The sequence below is a fragment of the Pongo abelii genome, chromosome 9 (assembly GCF_028885655.2).
Source record: "Pongo abelii isolate AG06213 chromosome 9, NHGRI_mPonAbe1-v2.0_pri, whole genome shotgun sequence".
Lineage (NCBI taxonomy): Eukaryota > Metazoa > Chordata > Mammalia > Primates > Hominidae > Pongo > Pongo abelii.
In genome coordinates this window covers 35,847,012-35,869,986 of record NC_071994.2, presented here as the reverse complement: position 1 = coordinate 35,869,986, position 22,975 = coordinate 35,847,012, and the positions used below count along the sequence as shown (strand labels likewise).

The 22,975-nt window shown below is 38.6% G+C and overlaps 1 protein-coding gene and 1 long non-coding RNA gene across 3 annotated transcripts in view; one reads left to right on the top strand and one right to left on the bottom strand.

Moving 5' to 3' along the window:
* DNAJC24 (DnaJ heat shock protein family (Hsp40) member C24) overlaps positions 1 to 22,975 on the top strand; it is a 59,278-nt gene that overhangs the window by 7,063 nt on the left and 29,240 nt on the right. The window lies entirely within an intron of this gene.
* Positions 801 to 22,156, bottom strand: LOC129048652 (uncharacterized). The gene is made up of 5 exons (XR_008511170.2): positions 21,972 to 22,156; positions 21,560 to 21,604; positions 17,679 to 17,800; positions 5,846 to 5,989; positions 801 to 4,188 (listed from the first exon to the last, which is right to left on the bottom strand). It is a non-coding gene; the product is annotated as an uncharacterized LOC129048652 (long non-coding RNA).

Below are 22,975 nucleotides of genomic sequence, written 5' to 3'. Positions count from 1 at the left end.
GTTATGTGTTCTATAATCTTAAAGAAAATCCATGTAATTTGAGTCAGGAGTGTGCAGGATGGTCTTGTTAATGTTGGAAGGGTGTAAAATACCACTTAATACTTATGTGGGCATTCAGAGGGTCTCATTTGATTAGAAATGGTTATATATAGATTAGCTTTAAGCTAGTTACGTAATCCACTTTAATGTCTTGAAAAAGAAAGTAGAAAGGGTACCTGTATTATAGTCAGAAGAAAATTACCACGTTGGAAAAGAAGGCAGTGAAGAACAATTCTTTAAATAGGTCTTCTGAGTACATTACAAAGCAAAAGTGATCTTGATTACAGGAAAGGTACTTAGGCATTAAGAGAAATTTTGTGAAAAAAATCTAGGAGTGTTGTAAGTAAAAATCTGGAAGATATAACTTGTCTTGTAGTTCACATTATAATTTCTGTTACCATAGTTAACTGTTTAACTGTCATCTAGGTATTATTAATATATAGAATGCATGATATGTAACAATAAATAGTTATGTCATAGAGAGACTCTATTATAAACAATTCTTTTTTGTGATAAAAGTGGCAGGGATAGCATTTTAAATGAATAACTTTAGCTAACATGTAGCACTGCGTATCAGATACTCTTGTAATCACTTCATGTGAATTATTTAACTCTGCAAAGTGCAATATCATTATTATTCCTAATATATAGATGGGTAAACCAAGGCTCAGAGATTAAGTAGCATACTGACTAGCAGCAAGAAATTATGATACACTTTGAAAACTGTATTAAAAAAAGGAGACAGTTGGTTACCTTTCCAGTGGTTTTTTTTTTTTAATATTCCTATCGCATAAATGCAGCAATAATAGATTATATCTTTAGAGAAAAGGTAGTATTTATGTTAAAGGTACAGACTAGTGAAAAGTTAAGCGTGAGCTCTAGAGGGAGGGAAGGAAATTACACTAGAAACTTGGTGAAAAGTGTGAAAGGTGGCAGTGTGGTGTGGTGGAAACCTGAGTTCTTACCATGCCTGATTATTAGTTAATGACATTTACTTCCCCAATTCCTGAGGAATGTAAAAATATCTTAAGAAATTCATTTTCTTTTATCTTCGCCATTTCCAGTAAAATTGTGCTGGGACAACTAAGGTGTGTCTTAACATACATAAACTCCATGGATCTGAGCTTCTTCATCTGTAAAAATGAGATGCTTATACTATGTTACTCTCTAAAGCCAGCTCTGGTATTTGTTCATTTGTTTTTGTTTTTGTTTTTTTCTCTTATTATATTTTCATTTGTCCTCTAGCTCAGGGGTCCCCAATCCCCGCGCTGCAAACCAGTACTGGTCCGTGGCCAGTTAGGAACCAGGCCATGCAGCAGGTGGTGCGGAGCCAGTGTGCGAGTGTTACCACCTGAGCTCTGCGTCCTGTCAGATCCGCTGTGGCATTGGGTTCTCATAGGAGCACAGTATATCAGCATGTTGATATATGTTGATAATCAACACAATAGTGTTCATAGGTGTCCAGATCCAAAGACAATGTGAAAATTACATGTAATCAAAACTACTCTTGAAAGTCTTTAAATTGTCCATGAAGTATAGTATCTGAAGTTTCATGAATATAACCTCTAATATTGTAATATGAGAAATACCTACCTCAAAAGTTTCATAAAGACTAAATGGAAGAATGAATATAAAGCATTTAGCCAGTGTCTTGCATGTGATGCCTTATTGTAATTTATCATCATCAGTAGAAATTATGTACAAGATGCATTTAAAGAATCGTGCAGGGCCATATAAAAATACAGAATAATGACATTATACTAATTTAACTATTATTGTCCATCAAAACATTTAAAAATGGGAAAATTATATTTTGGATATGTGGTTTTATCTGTTTATTATTGTATATGTTATGCAATTATATGTACATATTGTTGTATACAGTTGTTTTGAGATGGGAAAAAGCCAAAGTGTGTTCCCTACTCTCACACACCACTCAATACAGTACTTCTGACTGTAGGATTGTGCACGGTTTTCTCCCCACATACCAAGCAGTTCTCCGGTGGACACCAATTGGGTGTCCTGTAATTCAGGTCTGACACTGTTTACCTGGAGTCCGTGTCAGATCCATAAGGGTTAAGGATTCATTTCCATAAGACTCCCCTCCACGTTAGGTGTCAGATGCAAGCCCCAGGTTGTGATATGTGCCTCTGACTGACTGGCTGTAAATCTGGGTTCCTATGTTTCCTTCTTTAGGCTCAATTGATTTGCTGAAGCAGCTGACAGAACTCAGGGAAAATTTACTTGTGTTTACCTACTCATTACAAAGGATATTTTGAAGAATATAAATGAAGAGATCCATAGGGTGAGGTCTGCAGGGGTCCCCAATGCAGAAGCTGTGGATTTGGAATGCACTGCCCTTCTGGCACAGTGTTTTCTTTGTTAACCCACCTGGAGGTCACTGAACTCCATCCGTTTTAATGAAGGCTTTATTAGGTAGGCATACTTGATTAAATCAGTGGCTGCTGGTGATCTGCTCAACCATCAACCCCTCTCCACTTCCTGGAGGTTGAGGGCTGGGGCTTAAAGTCCCAACCCTCCAATCATGCTTTAGTCTTTCTGGTCACCAGCTGCCATCCTGAAGCTGCCTAGGGGCCCCCAGCCACTAGTCATTCTATTAGCATACAAAAGACACTCTTCACTCCAGACTCCAAGGGTTTTAGGAGCTGTTTGTCAGGAACCAGGGGCAGAGGCCAAATATATGTATTTCTCATATTACAATATTATAGGTTATATTCATGAAACTTCAGATACTATACTTCATGGACAATTTAAAGATTTTCAAGAGTAGTTTTGATTACATGTAATTTTCACATTGTCTTTGGATCTGAACACCTATGAAAACTGTTCTTCCTTTGTAAGTGTTCAGTTGCATGTTGGGAAATTAGTGCTATTACCAGTTACATGAATTGGAAAGCAAGGTTGCAAAGGAAGTTTTGCTTGTAGTTTATGGAAAAGAAATGCCCCCCGGATTGCTGTATTGTGAGGAAAAAAGAGCAAGGGCCAGCATATGCCCTAAGTGTGGGAACCACACTGATGCTGCCTTTCATCCTTATGTAACAGAATGGATCTCCTCTGCACAGCTAGGTGTGGGACTCCGTTTCAGCTTTTTTGTTTTCTGTTCTAATAATCTGTCCTTTCTTCAGTCAGTCCCTCTATGAGGTATGTAATTATCTTAAGCCAAATAGGGCTATCAAAACAAAAGTTCATTTCCAGAATAATTTCCAGAATAGGCAAAATACTCTCAGGGTAAAAACACCTTCAGCTCTTTGTCTTTGATTGTTTTTCCTTCAGTTTTGACCTTACTATCTTGTGAACTCTTTGATGCTTTTACAATGTTTTATAATATATTTCATCTTCATTTTGTAGTTCTCAATGAAAAGAATAGACTAGCGCTACCCCCATTGTAAATAAGAAGCCCTCTTCTCATTTCTTCGTATTCAGTGGAGAAAGTCTACCTCCCATTAAGGCACAACTCAAAGAACTTCTTGAACTAATCGTTGTAGTTACTCAGAAAGTCTCCCCACTTCTTAGGTGTTCCATTGATACATCATAACTCTGTTATTCCACTGTCCATATCCTATCTTTACTCTAATTGCTTGTGCCTGTGGCTGCCTCTCAGCTAGAAGTGAAGTTCTTGGAGGCAGGGATCCTGTCTTAGTTATTTTTGTATCCTTGGTAGCACCAACTTCATGGACTCAATATAATAGATTCTCAGTACATTCTTTGGTTGAATTGTGCTGGATTTTGCTGAAGTAGAATAAAAAGGTTAAGAAGGAAGTTGGCTCTGTTCATCTGGCCTCTCTATATGAGTTGCAATACAGTTCTCCCTTTTCTATTATTCCTTACAGGTTCATTGATGATGTTACATAGCCCTTGACCCATGTGAACTGATGACAGAATAGAGCCACAGCATGTGAAGTGATTTGACCTGTAGCAATCTTTGAACCAGTGTTTTGTCTACACCTATCCTCAGAGGCTATCCAGCTGTTAGATTTCATTTTTAATAATTCAGCCAAAGGTGTGGAACATTTTTCTCTTGAGATTTTCAATAGATAGTCGGAAGATGTGTTTTTGAGAGCTTCAAATAGTGTTCCAGAAGAGAATGTTAGAATTGGGAAGAATAAGCGTATTAGATAGTTAAAGTATCTGAAAAAGAAAATAGAGAATATAAGCATATAATTTTCAGTTTACTAAAGAATACTGTTTTTAGGAATAATAGTCATGAAAATTATAAGGGAAAAGAATAGTTTTTAAAAAGCCTCTGTTACCCAGTTTAATGCATCTTTTAGTTTAGACATGACTGCTTCACAATCACAGTGACTTTTGCACACTATCTTGTAATTTTTAAAAAGTTTTAAACATTTATCACAAATTATTCTAGATTCTTCATATCGGGTTTTTAGAAAGTAAATATTAAAAGGAACTTCAGGTGGTGAAGCATTCAACTGGAGCAATTTATTATTACGTAATAAAAAAGGGCCAAAAAACTGGTTATTCCAACCATGTTTTGTTTGAGCCATGATCTTCCCAGATACATGAGTAGATTTTAGAATCTACCCTTACAGTGACCTTTTTGCTTTTACAACTCCCTTAAACTTTGGGGACTATCTAGATGTCCCTGACTTTTCAATGAATGCCATCTTATGCATGTACTACTGTAATGTGCCACAAAAGCATTTGAAGTAAATTATATATTAGATGATATCTGTTGGATTGTTTTGTGTTAAACTGTATGAAGATCTTAGAAATGTAAAAATTTAATCACTTACTGTCCCACCATATGATTGACTCCAATCCCCCTGGGAGTTAAGTAAGAAAAATCTTGTAAATTAAACTATCATTAAAAGACTGGTTTCTTTTCTAAGTTAAGTAAACTAACACAAAGATCACTAAAAATATAAGGTTTCTTGACTGTTCTTTTTTTCCTCCCTCTTTTGACAAGATTGTGAAAAGGTGATAGTAATAATGTAATATTAATAAGGCCCAATCCTAGAGAGGAAGCAGAACAAGATGGCCGAATAGAAGCCTCCGGTGGTCATCCCCTCTGCAGGAACATCAAATTGAACAACTATATTAAGGAAGGAGGCATGGAATAGGATAGGAAAGACAGTCTTTAATCACCTACACCATCCCTCCCCCATCCCCCTGCAGTGGCCACATGGCGTGGAAAGAGAATCCGTGTGCTTGGGGAAGGGAGAGCACCATGCTTGTAGGATGTTGCATCCACAGTGCTGCTGTGTCACAGCAGAAAGCAACACTTGGCAGAACTCAACCAGCACCCACAAAGAGCATTTAGATCCGCCCTAGACAGAGGCAAGTTGTCTGTCCCAGAGGTCTGAACCTGAGTTCCAATTCCAGCAAACCCTGCCACCATGAGCTAAAGTTCTCTGGGGTCATAAGTAAACTTGAAAGGCAGTCTAGGCCACAAGGGTTGTAATTCCTGGACACGTGTTATGCTGGGCTCAGAGCCAGTTGACTTGGGGTCCACATGACCTGATGAGATACCAGCTAGGGTGGCCCAGGGAGTACTTGCATCAACCCTCCCCCAACCCTAGGCAACGCAACTTAGAACTCTGGGAGAGACTCCTTCCTTCTGCTTGAGGTGAAGATAGTAGAGAGTAAAGACAACTATGTCTTGCAACTTGGATGCCAGCTCAGCCACAGTAGAATAGGGTATCAGGCAGAGTCCTGAGGCCCCCCATTCTAGGCTGTAGCTCCTAGACTACATTTCTAGACACACCATATGCCAGAGGGGAACCTTCTGCCTTGAAGGGAAGGATCCAGTTCTAGCAGGATTCATCACCTGCTGACTAAAGAGATGTTGGGCCTTGAACATCACTGGTACCCAGGCAGTACTTGCTGTAGGCTTTGGGTAAGACGCAGGGTTGTGCTGGCTTCAGATGTGCCCCACCACATTTTCAGCTATGGTGGCCATGGAGAGAGATTCCTGCAGAGGAAAGGAGAGAGACAAGTAAAGGGACTTTGTTTTGTACCTTGGATACCAGCTCAGCTACAGTGGGGTAGAGCACCAAGTGGGTTCCTGGCATCCCCAGCTCCAGGCTGTGGCTCCTGAACAACATCTCTGGACCTTCCCTGGGCCAGGAGGAGCCCACTGCCCTGAAGGGAGAGACCCCGGGCTGGCAGCATTCACCCAAGCTGACTGAAGAGTCTATAGGCCTTGAGTGAACATCAGTGGTAGCCAGGCAGTACTTGCTGCAGGCCTGGGACGGTGGTGACCATAGGGGAGAGACTCCTTCTGCATGAGGAAAAGAGAGGAAAAAGTGGGAAAGACATTGTCTTGTGGCTTAGGTGCCAGCTCAGCTACAGTACAATAGAGCACCAGATAGACTCCTACGATTCCAACTCCAGGCCCTGGTCCCAGATAGCATCTCTGGATTTGCCCAGGGCCAGGGGGATCTTACTGTCCTGAAGGGAAGGACAGAAGCCTGGCTGAATTCAACACCTGCTAATTATAGAGCGCTACGACTTGAGTGAACATAGGTAGGTAGCCAGGTAGTGGTCACTGTGGGCTTTTGGGCAAGACCCAGTGTGGTGATGGCTTCAAGTCTGAACCACCACAGTCCCAGTGGTGATGGCCACAGAGGTGCTTGTGTTATCCCTTCCCCAGCTCCAGGCAGCTTAGCACAGAGAGAGAGACTGTGTTTGTTTGGGAGAAAATAAGGGAAGAGTACAAGAGCCTGGCTAGTAATCCAGGGAATTCTCCCAGATCTTACCCAAGATCACCAAGGCAGTAACTCTACAAGTCTGTAAGAGCCACAGCATTACTGGGCTTGGGATGCCCTCTAATGAAGATATACGAGCAGTGACCAAAGACTTAGATTACAACACACAAGTCTCTCTGAATACTTGGAATGCCTTCCCAAGAAGGACAGGCATAAACAAGCACAGACTACAAAGACTGCAATAAATTCCTAATTCTTCAATGCCCAGGCACCAGTGAACATCCACAAGCATCAAGACCATCCAGGAAAACACAACCTCACCAAACAAACTAAATAAGGCAACAGTGGCCAATGCCAGAGAGATAGAGATATGTGACTTTACACATAGAGAATTCAAAATAGGTGTTTTGAGTGAAATTTAAGATAACACAGAGAAGCATTTCAAAATCCTATCAAATAAATTTAACAGAAAGATGGAAATAATTAAAATGAATCAAGCAGATATTTTGGAGCTGACAAATGGAATTCATATCCTGAAGAATTCATCAGCATGTCTTAACAGCAGAATTGATCAAGCAGAATAATTAGTGAGCTTGAAGACAGGCTCCTTGAAAATACAGTCACAAGGGACAAAAGAAAAAATAATGAAAAAAGAAGGAAGCATGCCTACAAGACCTAGAAAATAGCCTCAGTAGGGCAAATCTAAGAGTTATTAAACTTAAAGTGGAGGTAGAGGGAGAGAGAGGGGTAGAAAGTTTATTCAGATGGTTAATAACAGAGAACTTCTCAAACCTAGAGAAAGATATCAATATTCAAGTACAAGAAGGTTATAGAACACCAAGCAGATTTAACCCAAATAAGACTACCTCAAGATATTTAATAATCAGATTCCCAAAGGTCAAGGACAAAGAGAGGATCCTAAGAGCAGCAAGAGAAAAGAATCAAATAGCATGCAAAGGAGCTCTAATATATCTGGCAGCAGACTTCCCAGTGGAAACCTTACAGGCCAGGAAAGAGTGGCATGACATATTTAAAGTGCTGAAGGAAAAAAAACTTATTCTAGAATAGTATATCCAGCAAAAATATCCTTCAAATGCGAAGGAGAAATAAAGACTTTTCCAGACAAATAGAAGCTGAGGGAGTTCATCAACCAGACTGTCCTACAAGAAATACTAAAGGTACTTCCTCTGCCTGAAAGAAAAGTACATTAATGAGCAATAAGAAACCATCTGAAGGTACAAAATTCACTGTTAACGGTAAGTACACGGAAAAACTCATAACACTGTAATTGTGGTATGTAAACTACTTGTATCCTGAGAAGAGACAGTAAATGATGAACCTATAAAAAGTAATTGCTACAATAATACTTCAAGACATAGACAGTATAATAAGATATAAAATAGAAACAAACATTTAAAAAGCAGGAGGATGAAGTAGAAGTTTAGAGTTTTTATTAGTTATCTCTTTGCTTGTTAGTTTATGCAATCAGTGTTGTCATCAATTTAAAATAATAGGTTGTAAGATAGTATTTGCAAACCTCATGATAACCTCAAATCAAAAAACATACAATGGATACACAAAAAATAAAAAGCAAAAATTAAAACATACCACCGGAGAAAATCACCTTCACTGTAAGGAAGACAGGGAGGAAGGAAAGAAAGAAGAGAAGACCACAAAACAACCAGAAAACAGATGACAAATGGCAGGAGTAAGTCCTTACTTATCAATAATAACATTGAATGTAAATGGACTAAACTCTCCAAAACAACATAGTGGCTGAATGAATTAGAAAAAACAAGACCCAACCATCTGTTGCCTACAAGAAACCCACTTCATCTATAGAGAAACACATAGACTTAAAGGGATGGAGAAATACATTCCATGCAAATGGAAACAAACAAAAAAAAAGAGTAAAAGGAGCTATGCTTATATCAAACAAAATAGATTTCAAGAAAAAAACTATAAAAAGAGACAAGGTCATATAGTGATAAAGGAGTTAATGCAGCAAGATGATATAACAATTGTTAATATATATACACCAAATAGATATCTAGAGCAGCCAGATAGATAAAGCAAACATTATTAGAGCTAAAGAGAGAGGTAGAACCCAATACAATAATAGCTGGAGACTTCAACACCCCACTTTCATCATTGGACAGATCTTCCAGACAGAAAATTAACAAACATCAGACTTAATCAGCACCTATAGACCAAATGGACCTACCTGATAGATATTTACTGAACATTTCATCTAACAGCTGTAGAATAAATATTATTCTCCTCAGCACATGTATCATTCTCCAAGACAGACAATATGTTAGGTCACAAAACAATTTTTTAAAATTCAAACAAGTCTAAATAATATCAAGCATATTCTCCAACCACAGTGGAGTAAAACTAGAAATCAATAACAAGGAATTTTGGAAACTATATAAATACATGGAAATTAAACAACATACTCCTGAATGATCAGTGGGTCAATGAAGAAATTAAGAAGGAAATTGAAAAATTTCTTGAAACAAATGTTAAAAGGAAACACAACATACCAAAACCTATGGAATAAAGCAAAAGCAGTACTAAGAGGGAAGTTTATAGCAATAAGTGCCCACATGAAAAAAGGAGAACCAAAACCTGAACAGACCAATAATAAGTAACGAGATCGAAGATGTAATAAAATCAAGCTGGGTGCAGTGGCTCACGTCTGTAATCCTAGCCCTTTGGGAGGCCAATGCAGGTGGATCACCTGAGGTCAGGAGTTGGAGACCCACCTGGCCAACATGGCAGAACCCCGTCTCTACTAAATATACAAAAATCAGCCGGGCATGATGGCATGCACCTGTAATCTCAGCTAGTAGGGGGGCTGATGCAGGAGAATTGCTTGAACCCGGGAGGTGGAGGTGGCAGTGAACTGAGATCATGCCACTGCACTCCAGCCTGGGTGACAGAGCAAGACTCTTATCTCAAAAAAAAAAAAAAAATTAAAGACCGGGTGCGGTGGCTCACACCTGTAATCCCAACACTTTGGGAGGGCAAGGGGGGCAGATCACGAGGTCAGGAGATCGAGACCTTCCTGGTCATTGTAGTGAAACCTTGTCTCTACTAAAAATACAAAAATTAGCTGGGCCTGGTGGTGCATGCCTGTAGTCCCAGCTACTTGGGAGGCTGAGGCAGGAGAATTGCTTGAACCTGGGAGGTGGAGGTTGCAGTGAGCCAAGATCGCGCCACTGCACTCCAGCCTGGTTGCCAGAGTGAGATTCCATCTTAAAAAAAAAAAAAAAAAAGTAATAAAATCTCCCAGTAAAGAAAAGCCCAGCACCCAGTGGATTCACTGCTGAATTCTACCAAACATTTAAAGAACTAATACCAATCCTACTACACTATTCTGAAAAATAGAGGAGAAAATACTTCAAAATTCATTCTACAAGGCCATTATTACCCTGATACCAAAACCAAACAAAGACACATCAAAAAAAGAAAACATAGGCCAATATTTCTGATGAGTATTGATGTCAAAGTCCTCAACAGAATACTAGCAAACAAAATTCAAAAGATCATTTTTCGTGACCAAGTGGGATTTATCCCTCGGATGCAAGGATGGTTCAGCATACACAGATCAATCAATGTGATCCATCTTATCAACAGAATGAAGAATAAAAGCCATATAATCATTTCAACTGATACTGAAAAAGCGTTTGATGAAGTTCAACATCATATCATGACAAAAACCCTTGAGAAACTGGTTATAGAAGGAACATACCTGAACATCATAAATGCCATATAGGGAGATCCACAGCTAGTATTATATTGAATAGGGAAAACCTGAAAGGCTTTCCTCTAAGATCTGGAACGTGACAAAGATCCCCACTGTCACTACTGTTACTAAGCATAGTACTGGAAGTCCTAGTTAGAGCAAACTACCCATCTGACAAGGGGTTAATAACCAGAATGTATAAGGAGCTTCAACAATAGGGAAAAAATGTGATTTTAAAATGGGCAAAAAACTTAATAGACATTTCTCAAAAGAAGATGTACAAATGGCAGACAGGTGTATGAAAAGTTGTTCAATCAACATCATTGATCATCAGTGAAATAAAAATCAAAACTTATGAAGTGATGTCATCCCACCCCAGTTAAAATGGCTTCTATTAAAAAGGCAATAACAAATGCTGGCAAGGAGGTGGAGAAAAGGGAAACCTTGTACACAGTTGATGGGAATTAAATTAGTGCAACCAGTATGGAGAACAGTCTGGAGGTTCCTCAAAAAACTTAAAGTAGAACCACCATATGATCCAGCAAATCCCACTGCTAGATATACTCCAGAAAAGGGAAATTAGTATATCAAAGAGATATCTGCACTCCCATGTTTATGACAGCACTATTCACAATAGCCAAGATTTGGAAGCAACTTAAGTGTATATCAGCAGACAAATGGATTAAAAAATGTATATATACACAATAGAGTCCTATTCAGCCATAAAAAGTGAGATCCTGTCATTTGCAACAATATGCATGGAAAGAAGAGGACATTATATTAAGTGAAATAAGCCAGGCAGAGAAATACAAACTTTGCATGTTTTTACTTATTTGTGGGAACTAAAAGTAAAACAATTGAGCTCATGGAGATAGAGAATAGTATAATGGTTACCAGAGGCTGGAGAGGGTAGATAGGTGGTGGAGAGGGCAGTGGAGATGGTTAATGGTTACAAAAATAGAGCTAGATAGAATGAGTAAGATGTATTTGATAGCACAACAGGGTGACTGCAGTCAACAATAATTTATTGTGCATTTAAAAATAACTAAAAGAGTTTAATTGGATTGTTTGTAACATAAAGGATAAATGCTTGAGGTGATGGATACCCCGTTTACCCTGCTGTGACTATTATGTGTTGTGTGCCTGTACCAAAATACCTTATGTAATCCATAAATATATATACCTACTATGTACTCATAAAAATTAAATATATACCAAGTAATAAGGCCCACTCCTAATAGTTTTAGACCCAGAGAAATAAAGTCTACATACCACATGCTTGTGTATTTAACATTGTCAATCAAGGTAATATTAAATAAAATATGTTGATATTCTATCTTAAAAATATTTTTTCCTTACAAATATACCTTCATATAGACCTGGAAGACCAGGATTAAATTTAGAATTCTTTGAGGCAGGGCCTTTTGAGGGTGATTAGATCATGAGGGTGGAGCCCTTGTGAATGAGATTAATGCCCTTATATAAGAGACACCAGAGAAATCGGTCACAGTTGTTTTTTTTTTTTTTTTTTTTTTTTTTTTTTGAGACAGAGTCTTGCTCCGTCACCCAGGCTGGAGCACAATGGTGTGATCTCAGCTCACTGCAACCTCTGCCTCCCAGGTTCAAGAGATTCTCCCATCTCAGCCTCCCGATGGGGTTTCACCATGTCAGCCAGGCTGGTCTCAAACTTCTGACCTCAGGTGATCTGCCTGCCTTGGCCTCTGAAAGTGTTGGGATTAAAGGCGTGAGCCACTGTGCCCCACCTCCCTTACTTCTTTCACAATGTGAGGACAGAGTAAGCCATCTATGAAGCAGGCCCTCACCAGACAATAAATCTGCTAGTGCCTTGATTTAGGCAATAAATCTTTGTTGTTTAAGCAACCCAGTCTATGGTTTTTATGTTGCAGTAGTCCAAATGGACTAAGACAGAGTCCTTGGGCTTCTATGCCCAAATGCAGCCGTACAGAGACAGCTACCACTTATCCTACCTTGCTTCTCTTTCTAACCCCAACCAGAGATATAAGCTTCCTCTTGACTTCAGGTTGTTTGGGCAGGGGATTCTTGTGTCCTGAGCCCCTAGAAGGAGGAGTGAAACATAACCTATAATGGGGCACATAGGTGCCTTATATGCAGATCCTCTTGGCTAAGGACGTAGGGTATGGCAATAGAGAAGAGACCAAGAGCACTCTCTAAAAGCAGGCAAGGTGTGCTGTGGTTTGAATATTTGTCCAGTCTAAAACTCATGTTGATATTTAATCACTGTTGTAATGGTGTTAAGGGGTAGGAGTTTTATGAGGTGATTAGCTGTGAGGGCTCCACCCTCATGGGTAGGATTGGGGCCATTAGAAAAGGGCAAGTTCAGTTCCCTCTTGCTCTCTCTTGGCCCATATCCCTGCTATGTGAGGATCCAGCATAACCCTCCTCTTCAGAGGATGCAGCGTGCATGGTGTCATCTCGGAAGCAGAGATACTGGGCTCTGACCTGCTTGTACCTTGATCTTGGACTTCACAGCCTCCAGAACTGTGAGCCAATAAATTTCTGTTTTTCATAAATTACCCAGTCTCAGATATTTTGTTATAGCAGCATAAAGTAGACTAAGACAAGGTGTAAATTAATTGTAATATATATTTATATTATTGTACCATCTATTCTGGTTATTTACTGTAGTTATGTTCTTCAAAGTTGCCACAAACACTGAATTAGCAAATACTGAAACACTGATCCTAGGGGAAATGTAGGGTTACGTTCCTGAGAGCCTCTGCTCACAACAGTTTCCTCAAGTGATCAGTAAAAGACCTTGTTTTATGTTTGTTTTTGTTTAAAACATGTTATTTAATATATATTGTTGATTTATTTAACATTAAACTTAGGGCCAACAGCACTGTAACTCATGCCTGAGTGACACTTACCTAAGCATATGTGTTTTCCCCATAAGGCACATCATGGGCTTCTTGCTCTTAGGAACACTAAACAACACTGAATACACTAATTGGGAGCCATTTGAAACGGCAAAATTGCCAACAAAAAGTACAAAAATGCCAAAATCATGGCACTAAATAGACTGTGAGAAGGATACTTGCAGTATGAGAGCTGAGAGAAGGAGGCATAGCATTACCTTGCTTAATTTCAGCTGGGAATATGCATGTTAAGTGATTCAAGTTTTTCACCACTCTGCACATGTCACCAATGACCGAGAAAGCATTGCTAGTATTGATTTGGGGATTACAAATAAATTTTAGGAAGTAGATGAATTTGCAAATGTGGAATCCATGATTAACGAGGATCAACTAATTATATTAGAGGGCTTGCTATGATGGCCCTCCTCTTCCATCACACTGTTTTTTTTTCATAATGCAGATATTTGATAGATATTCATAAAATAAAATCCCAAAATACCATTGCACTCTGAAGTTAAAAAAAGTTTCTAAACAACTCTTGACTCAAAGAAAAATATAAAATAAAAAGGAACCATATTTAACAAATGTTATGTTAGAATCTATGAAATACAGCTAAAATAATTATCAAATAAAATTTATAGTATTAAATACTTATGTAAATAAGAAGAAAAAAATGAATTAAACAACCAGGTAAAAAGTTAGGAAAAGGAAAATAGAGTAAATCAAAAGAAAGCAGAAGGGAGGAATTGATATGAAGGTAAAAGCAAAAATAATGCATTAAAATACAAAAAAAAAGTAGAACAAACAAAAAGCTGTTTTGTTTTGTATTGTTATAACATTATTTCGGGTTACATTGCATGTTGCAGGAGTTTGATGTATAGATTATTTTGTCACTCAGGTGATAAGCATAGTACCCCCAATTGGTAATTTGTTGATCCTCACCCTCTTCCCACCCTCCACTCTCAAGTAGGAACTGGTGTCTATTGTTCCCTTCTTTTTGTCCATGTGTACTCAGTGTTTAGCTCCACCTTAATAAATGAGAATATGCAGTACTTGGTTTTCTGTTCTTGTATTAGTGCACTTAGGAGAGTGGCCTCCATCTCCATTCATGTTGCTGGAAAGGAATGATCTCATTCTTTTTTTTTATGGCTACATAGTATTCCATGTTGTGTTAATATATGTACCACATTTTCTTTATCCAGCCTAACGCTGATGGGCATTTAGGTTGATTCCTTGTCTTTACTATTGTGAATAGTGCTGTAATGAACATACATATCCATGTCGTATGTGTCTTTGTGGTATAAGGATTTATAGTCCATTGGTTTTATACCCAATAATGGGATTGCTGGGTTGGATGGTAGTTCTGTTTTAAGTTGTTTGAGGAACCACCAAACTGCTTTTCACAGTAGCTGAACTCATTTGCATTCCCACTAGCAGTGTATAAGCATCCATTATTTTTTTACTTTTAAATGATAGTCATTCTGACTGTATACCCCATTTTTTAAAAAATTTAAATTTTGTTCAAAATATATTGACTCATACTGTGTTATTTGATTTTTACAAAACACTGTGAAGTATATGGACATATTTTTTATTCATTGACTAAATATTAAGGGTCTTGTAACAGGCACTGTGCTAGGTGCTATGGATTTAGTGGTGAATGTGGACAAAGGTCCTTACTCTCATGAGTAGCTTATAGTTTGGCAAATATTCTTTTCATTTTTCAAATGAGGAAATTTTATACAGTTGAATAACTTTTCTAGGATCACAAGATTTGTAATAACAGAACCAGAATCAAAACTCAGTTTTTAGTGTTTTAAAAATCAGTGTTGCTCCAGTTATCTCTTGTATCTTTAATTTTCCCTTTCCATTAGCTTTTTCCACTCATCCAGTAAAAGGTCTTCAAAAAAATTCTCCATTGACCTTGGTTCTTCGAACTATCACTCCTTTCTTCTTGCCAAACATTAATTGACTACTATCCATTGGCTTCTCAGCCCACTCCCTTTCACCACTGTCAGTCTTCTAAACGGTGACTACTGAAGTGGCCAGTGTTCCTTGTTTGCCAAATGTAGTGGATTTACTGTGACATCTGATACTGTTGTAAGTCTTGAAATTTGAAATTTCTTCCTCTCTGGGCAGGAGCATGTCTTTCCTGATTATCTTCTTGCTTGTCTGACCACTGCTCTATTTTATTTTCCAGTATCTATTCCTCTATGTGATATAAATGTCACTGTGCTTCTGAGTTTTATTTGACCCTCTTCACTTACCAGGAAATCAAGGATTCTTCATCTGAGGCTCAGGGGACTTTGGAGGTCTGTTAGCCCCTCAATTATATGCAAATTTTTCTAAGATTCTTAGAGGAGTTCATAACTCAAAAAAGTTGAGACCGACTGCTCTCTGTGTATTCCTTTAGCTTTATCTGCTGCATGAGTGACTTCCAAATTTATGTCCCCTGCTTCCTACATTTCCCCTTGTCTGACTCCCACCTTTGATCTTCAGCAGCCTTAGCATAGTTCCTCAGGAGGGCTGCAGTAGCACAGTAGTTTCTTTATTGCCAATCTCCCTACCTATCCTCTTACCCATTCCATCCTACTATCAGTTTAGAATTTTTTTGTCTTTGAAACAAAAATATGATTATGTCCCTATCATGAAAATAATGTGGAGTTTTAATTAGGGGCAAATCCACATTTCTTGGCATACTAAAAAACTCCCTATGATTTGACCCCAGTCTAGCTTTTCAACTTCATCTCCCTTTTCCCTATACAACCATTCTTTCACTCATTCTTGGTCTGACTTACAGTTCTGCTTTTCATAACTCTAATACCCATTTTAGTGTTCTCTTGCCTTGTATTTGCTACTTCCCTCTCCCTGGAATACCTTTCCTTCCCAATCCTACACAGTTTCTCCATAGCCAAGTCTATGCATCCTTCAAAACCTAGTCATATATCACTTTTATTATAAAACCTTCCCCAACTTACTCCAACTGAAAACTTTTTCATGCTGTCATCTTATTCATGCACCTCATCCTTCCCAATGCATTATAATAACTTGTTGGCATGCCTACTCTTTACCACTAGACTGTGAGTCCCTCAAGGATAGGGATTCCCGTTTATTCATCATGGTATCTTCATTGGCTGGCACCATGTCTGGCTTGTTGTAAGGTAGTAAATAATTATTTTTTGATGGATAAACATTTTTACTATGCCAGTCTTACACGTGGGTTATATTTTCTCTAAAGCACAAAACATTAAAAGAGTTTAAAAACATTTTAAAAACCATGTTTCATTTGTTAACTTGCATGAAAGATCAATGAATCGTTGACTGCTTCTTTAGGCAATATTTTACTAAGCAATAGGTGGCAGTAGTGTGTTGTACTTGACTTTACCTTTGTGATTTCTTTTTTTCAGCTTTCATAATCTTAATGCAGTGTCAAAGCGTAAAGGACACAATTGCAGTACTCTGATACCTAACTTTTTGTAACATGATCATGTTTTAAGCAAGTGAGCATCTCATAGAAAATAAAGCAAAACAACAACAAAACACAGCCAAAGTCAGTCAGTGTGCATCTCTCTCTTGCCTGTCTTAACTATATTCAGATTCATTAGAGAATTACAACTGCACGGTCTTAACAGCATTTCCTCACCAACTGTTTAACAGCTGCTTCAAAATAACAGTGATTTGCAATAATGAAAATCAAAAATTATCTCAGAGGATATGTGTTTCTTTTTTTTTTTTATTTTCCCCCGAGATGGAGTCTTGCTCTGTTGCCCAGGCTGGTGCGATCTCAGCTCACTGCAACCTCTGCCTCCCAGGTTCAAGTGATTCTCCTGCCTCAGCCTCCCAAGTAGTTGAGATTACAGGCGCGTGCCACCATGCCCGGCTAATTTTTGTATTCTTAGTGGAGACGGGGTTTCACCATGTTGGCCAGGCTGGTCTCGAACTCTTGACCTTATGATCCTCCTGCCTCGGCCTCCCAAAGTGCTGGGATTATAGGCGTGAGCCACCATGCGTGGCCCGATATGTATTTCTTGGTATCCTAAGAAGCCTACTTAGGCCTTTATTTCAAAAATAGTGTATTAAGTTCATTGACTTTAACTAGTTATTAAATGCTTTATTTTTCTTCTTTTACTCTTTTTTTTTTCCCCTGTCAGTATTAAGGTCACCTGTCTTGTTTATTGAGCTTCATTTAGTTGACTTTCTCTCATCATTAGGTATTTAGAATTAAGGATTGTTACCACCTCTCCAGCCTTACGCATGTAATCCCATCATTAATTTTGAACACCTATATATGAGAATGTTACATACCTGTATACCTATATATGTTAGTATATTTCATTTCACTTGTTGTTTCCTGTAGCTTATAAAGTTAAATCAGTTGAAGTTTTATTTAAAGAACAGTTGTACATTTTAGGTCCACAGGAACATTTCTGCAAATAAAAGAAATAGATAACTTTTATAGGAAACAGTTTTAGCATTGATTCAAATAAGAGGTAGATAATCTGTGACATTTTCTTTCTCATACCTTGTTTACTGTTTTTTTCCTATGTCAGGGTAAAGCACCCAAGGGAATTCAAAGCCACTGAACTAGTATCATTAATATGGCAGAATGATCAATTAATATAAGAAAAGCATGAAAGCGTTGACAGAATACACTACTTAATTAGTACCTGATGGCCTTGGTGGCCAGAGCAAGAGCTCTGAGTTGTTGTAGGAGAGCCCCTCTGTAGGATCTGTATGTGTACATCGCTACTCTTATTTAGCAAGGATGACTTTAGTTTGACATCAGTTTCTTGAGTCCTTAATTGTATAAAAAAACATCTTTTCCCTGAACCCAGAGAGTAGGTGAAGTCAGCAAGTACCCTCCCTACTGCTAATCGTCATCTGGGGAAATTGGAGGTAAAGGGTTGATAACAGAATTCTCTCTGTAGCTCGTGTTGAATATATCATCGAAGACTTATTTGATTTGCTTTGGGGGAGTGGAGGTGTCTGGGTTTATATTTATATTGGATGTTATGTAACCCACTGCACAAGTTTTAAAATTGTTTTTTATCTTATGTGCAGTCATATAGGAACAGGGATTACGCTACACTCGCATATATTCAAAAGAGAAAAAGGCATGTTACTAACAAAAGGAATTGGTGTAACATATTTTAGAGCTAGTAAATCTCACAGTTTAAGGTATATTATAGAGGTTTTAAAAAAGGTTTTGCCATAAATTGCCATGGATTCAATAATTCAACCACATATCTTAACCTTTTACATTTCTTTATTTTTGTGAATTCAGTTTCTGCAGATCTATCTCTTTTTTTTTTTTTTTTTTTTTGAGACGGAGTTTCGCTCTGTCGCCCAGGCTGGAGTACAGTGGCACGATCTCAGCTCACTGTAACCCCGCCTCCTGGGTTCGAGCGATTCTTCTGCCTCAGCTTCCTGAGTAGCTGGGAGTACACGCGCACGTCATCATGCCCAGCTAATTTTTGTATTTTTGGTAGAGATGGGGTTCCAACATATTGGCCAGGCTGGTCTCGAATTCCTGACCTCGTGATCTGCCCGCCTCGGCCTCCCAAAGTGCTGGGGTTACAGGCGTGAGTCACCGTGCCCAGCCTCTTTTTTTTTTTTAAGTGTTTTTTTCTTTCTTTTTTTTTTTTTTTTTTTTTACTTTAAGCTCCAGGATACATATGCAGAATGTGCAGGTTTGTTATATAGGTATACATGTGCCGTGGTGGTTTGCTGCACCTATCAACTCATCATCTAGGTTTTAAGCCCCTCATACATTAGGTATTTGTCCTGATGCTCTCCCTCCCCCATCCTCCACCCCTCGACAGGCCCTGGTGTGTGTTGTTCCCCTCCCTGTGTCCATGTGTTCTCATTGTTCAGCTCCCACTTATGAGTGAGAACATGTGGTGTTTGGTTTTCTGTTCCTATGTTAGTTGGCTGAGAATGATGACTTCCAGCTTCATCCATGTCCCTGCAAAGGACATGATCTCACTGTTTTTTATGGCTGTGTAGTATTCCATGGTGTATATATGCCACATTTTCTTTATCCAATCTATCATTGATGGGCATGTGGGTTGGTTCAAGTCTTTGCTATTGTAAATGTGCTGCATAAACATATGCGTGCATGTGTCTTTATAGCAGAATGATTTATAATCCATTGGGTATATACCCAGTAATGGGATTGCTGGGTCAAATGGTATTTCTGGTTCTAGGTCCTTGAGGAATCGCCGCACTGTCTTCCACAATGGTTATTCGCAGAATTAGAAAAAACTACTCTAAATTTCACATGGAAGCAAAAAAGAGCCTGTATAGTCAGGACAATCCTAAGCAAAAAGAACAAAGCTGGAGGTATCACGCTACCTGACTTCAAACTATACTACAAGGCTACAGTAACCAAAACAGCATGGTACTGGTACCAAAACAGATATACAGATCAATGGAACAGAACAGAGACCTTGGAAATAACACCACACATCTACAACCATCTGATCTTTGACAAACCTGACAAAAACAAGAAATGGGGAAAGGGTTCCTTATTTAATAAATGATGCTGGGAAAACTGGCTAGCCATATGCAGAAAACTGAAACTGGACCCCTTCCTTACATCTTATTCAAAAATTAACTCAAGATGGATTAAAGCCTTAAATGTAAAACCCAAAACCATAAAAACCCTAGAAGAAAACCTAGGCAATACCATTAAGGACATGGGCATGGGCAAAGACTTCATGACTAAAACACCAAAAGCAAGTGCAACACAAGCCAAAATTGACAAATGAGATCTAATTAAACTAAAGAGCTTCTGTACAGCAAAAGAAACTATCATCAGAGTGAACAGGCAACCTACAGAATGGGAGAAAATTTTTGGAATCTACCCATCTGACAAAGGTCTAATATTCAGAATCTACAAGGAACATCAGTAAATTTACAAGAAAAAAACAAACAGCCCCATCAAAAAGTGGGCAAAGGATATGAACAGATACTTTTCAAAAGAAGATATTTATGTGGCCAAGAAACATGAAAAAAAACTCATCATCACTGGCCATTAGAGAAATGCAAATCAAAACCAGGAGATACCATCTCACGCCAGTCAGAATGGCAATTATGAAAAAGTCAGTAAACAATAGATGCTGGCAAGGCTGTGGAGAAATAGGAATGCTTTTACACTGTTGGTGGGAGTGTAAGTTAGTTATCTTAATTCTTTATTTGAAAAACACCAATACCTACCACAAATATTGCACAGCTTTATTGTCTTTCAGTGTTCTTTAAGTCTCTTCTCTCTCTTTTTCAAAACATTATCCTTCCTTTTCCTCTCTTTCTTCCTCCTTCTCTTCTGTTTTCTTATTCCCCTTCTCCCACTGTCTCCTCTTTCTTCACTACCTCCCCTTCTTCCTCTTCCTCTGCCTACCTCTCCCATCCTCCTCCTTCCCCCCCCCCCCCACTTCCTCCTCTGTTTTTCTCTTTTGCTTCTTCTTCTTGGAGCTATCAGGAATCTCAGAATGAATCTCTTAATTTTGTCTGAAAGGCAGTCAGTGGTATAATGATATTTAGCAGAAGTTTTAAAAATATGTTCGTTCAGAAGACCAAGAGGTCTGTTTAAAAATATTAGTGGTATTAAAATGTTCTTCTGGAGAATGGAGGCAATCATTAGAGATTTGGTAGACCCAAGGGATGTACGTTTCTTCATATTCTGTCAGTGTGGCTGGCCACATAAGCACACTGAAACATCACTTTAAGGCACTCTCTGAGAACCATGGGGCTGTCTATGTTAAATGCAGGATTCCATCATAAATAAATTTATAGGGTTATTCACAAAGATTCCATAGCAAGGGTTGCCGTTACATTACGGAGCCAAATTCTGAGCTCTAGGAAAGCATATTGGTTTTGACTAGATACAGCCCTGTGTCACTTCAAGGTCGGGATATTTTCTGAGAAATGTGTTGTTAGGCAATTTCACCCTGTGAGAACATCACAGAGTGCACTTACGTAAGCCATCCATATATAGACGGTGTAGCCTACTACACATTAGGCTTTGTGGTATAGCCTTTTGCTCCTAGGCTACAAACCTATACAATATGTTACTGTACTGAATACTATAGGCAGTTGTAACATGGTGGTATTTGTGTATCTAATATATCTAACCATAGAAAAGGTACAGTAAAAGTATGCTATAAAAGATTAAAAATGGTACATACCTGTGTAGGGTCCATACCATCAATAAAGCTTAGGACTGGAAGTTGCTGTGGGTGTCAATGAGTGGTTAGTAAATGTGAAGGCCTAGGACATCACCATACACTACTGTAGACTTTATAAACATTGTACACTTAGGCTACACTAGATTTATACAAAAATATTTTTTTAATAATTAGCCTTAGCTTATTGTAACATTTTTTACTTTACAAAGTTTTTTAAAAAAATTATAGAGACAGGGTCTTGCTCTGTCACCCATGCTAGAGGGCAATGGTGTGATCATAGCTAACTCCAGCATCGACCTCCTGGGCTCAAGTACTCCTCCCACCTCAGCCTCCTTGGTAGCTAGGACTGCAGGCGTGTGCCACCATGCCCAGCTAATCTTGTAGTTATTTTGTAGAGATGAGATCTCACTACCTTGCTCAGGGTGTTCCTGAACTCCTGGCCTCAAGTGATCCTCCTGCCTTAGCCTCCCAAAGTGCTGGGAATACGGGCATGAGCTGCCACACCTGGTTCCACTTTATAAAGTTTATAAAGTAGGTTAGTTTACAACAGCATTTCCACAAACATGTGAATAATGCATTGTACTGTGACATTATAACAGCTATGATGTCACTAGGCAGTAGGAATTTTTTAGCTCCATTATAATCTTATGGGGCTGCTATTGTATATGCAGTTCGTCATTGACTGCAGCATCGTTATCTGGCACATGACGGTATTCTCTTTTAAATTCTTAGCTGTTCACTAGCATTCCCAAAGGACCTGATTAAGGTAATTTTTTATAGATTCTTAAAAATCACAAATGTCCTTTTCAGTTAATATGCATATATGCATGTGTGTGTGTGTGTGTGTGTGTGTGTGTGTGTATCATTCTTCTTCATGAAGACAAATGTTGGGGAATGCTCTTCTAGTTGTGAACTGAACTGAACTGAACTTGGGTCTGCCCATCAGGTTCACCAAAGCCAAACAGTTACATCAAGATTGCAGCGAGAGAAAGTGAGACACTTATTTCAGGGTGCCAAGCGAGGAGAATTGGGCAGCTCATGCTAAAGACCCAACCTCCTCTATGGCTTATATATAAGGGTTTTTAAAGGTAGGGAAACAGAGGTTACATTACATGCAAAGACATACATCAACACATGAAGTATATACATTGGTTTGGCCTAGAAAGGCAGGACATCTTGAAGCAGGGTCTTACAGAATCATAGGTGGATTCAAACATTTTTTGATTTGCAGTTGGTTAAGGAAGCAGAGCTTTCTGTAAATACTTGGGGTCAGCAGAAAAGAATATTAGGTGTGTCCCATGGGCATGACTTCCTCCAGGCCACTCAGGAAGAAATTTAGAACAAAGAAATATGGTCAGAGTTCAGTCTCCAGTTTCTTCTTATCTGAAGTCTGTGTACTAGCAGACTTATTTGGTG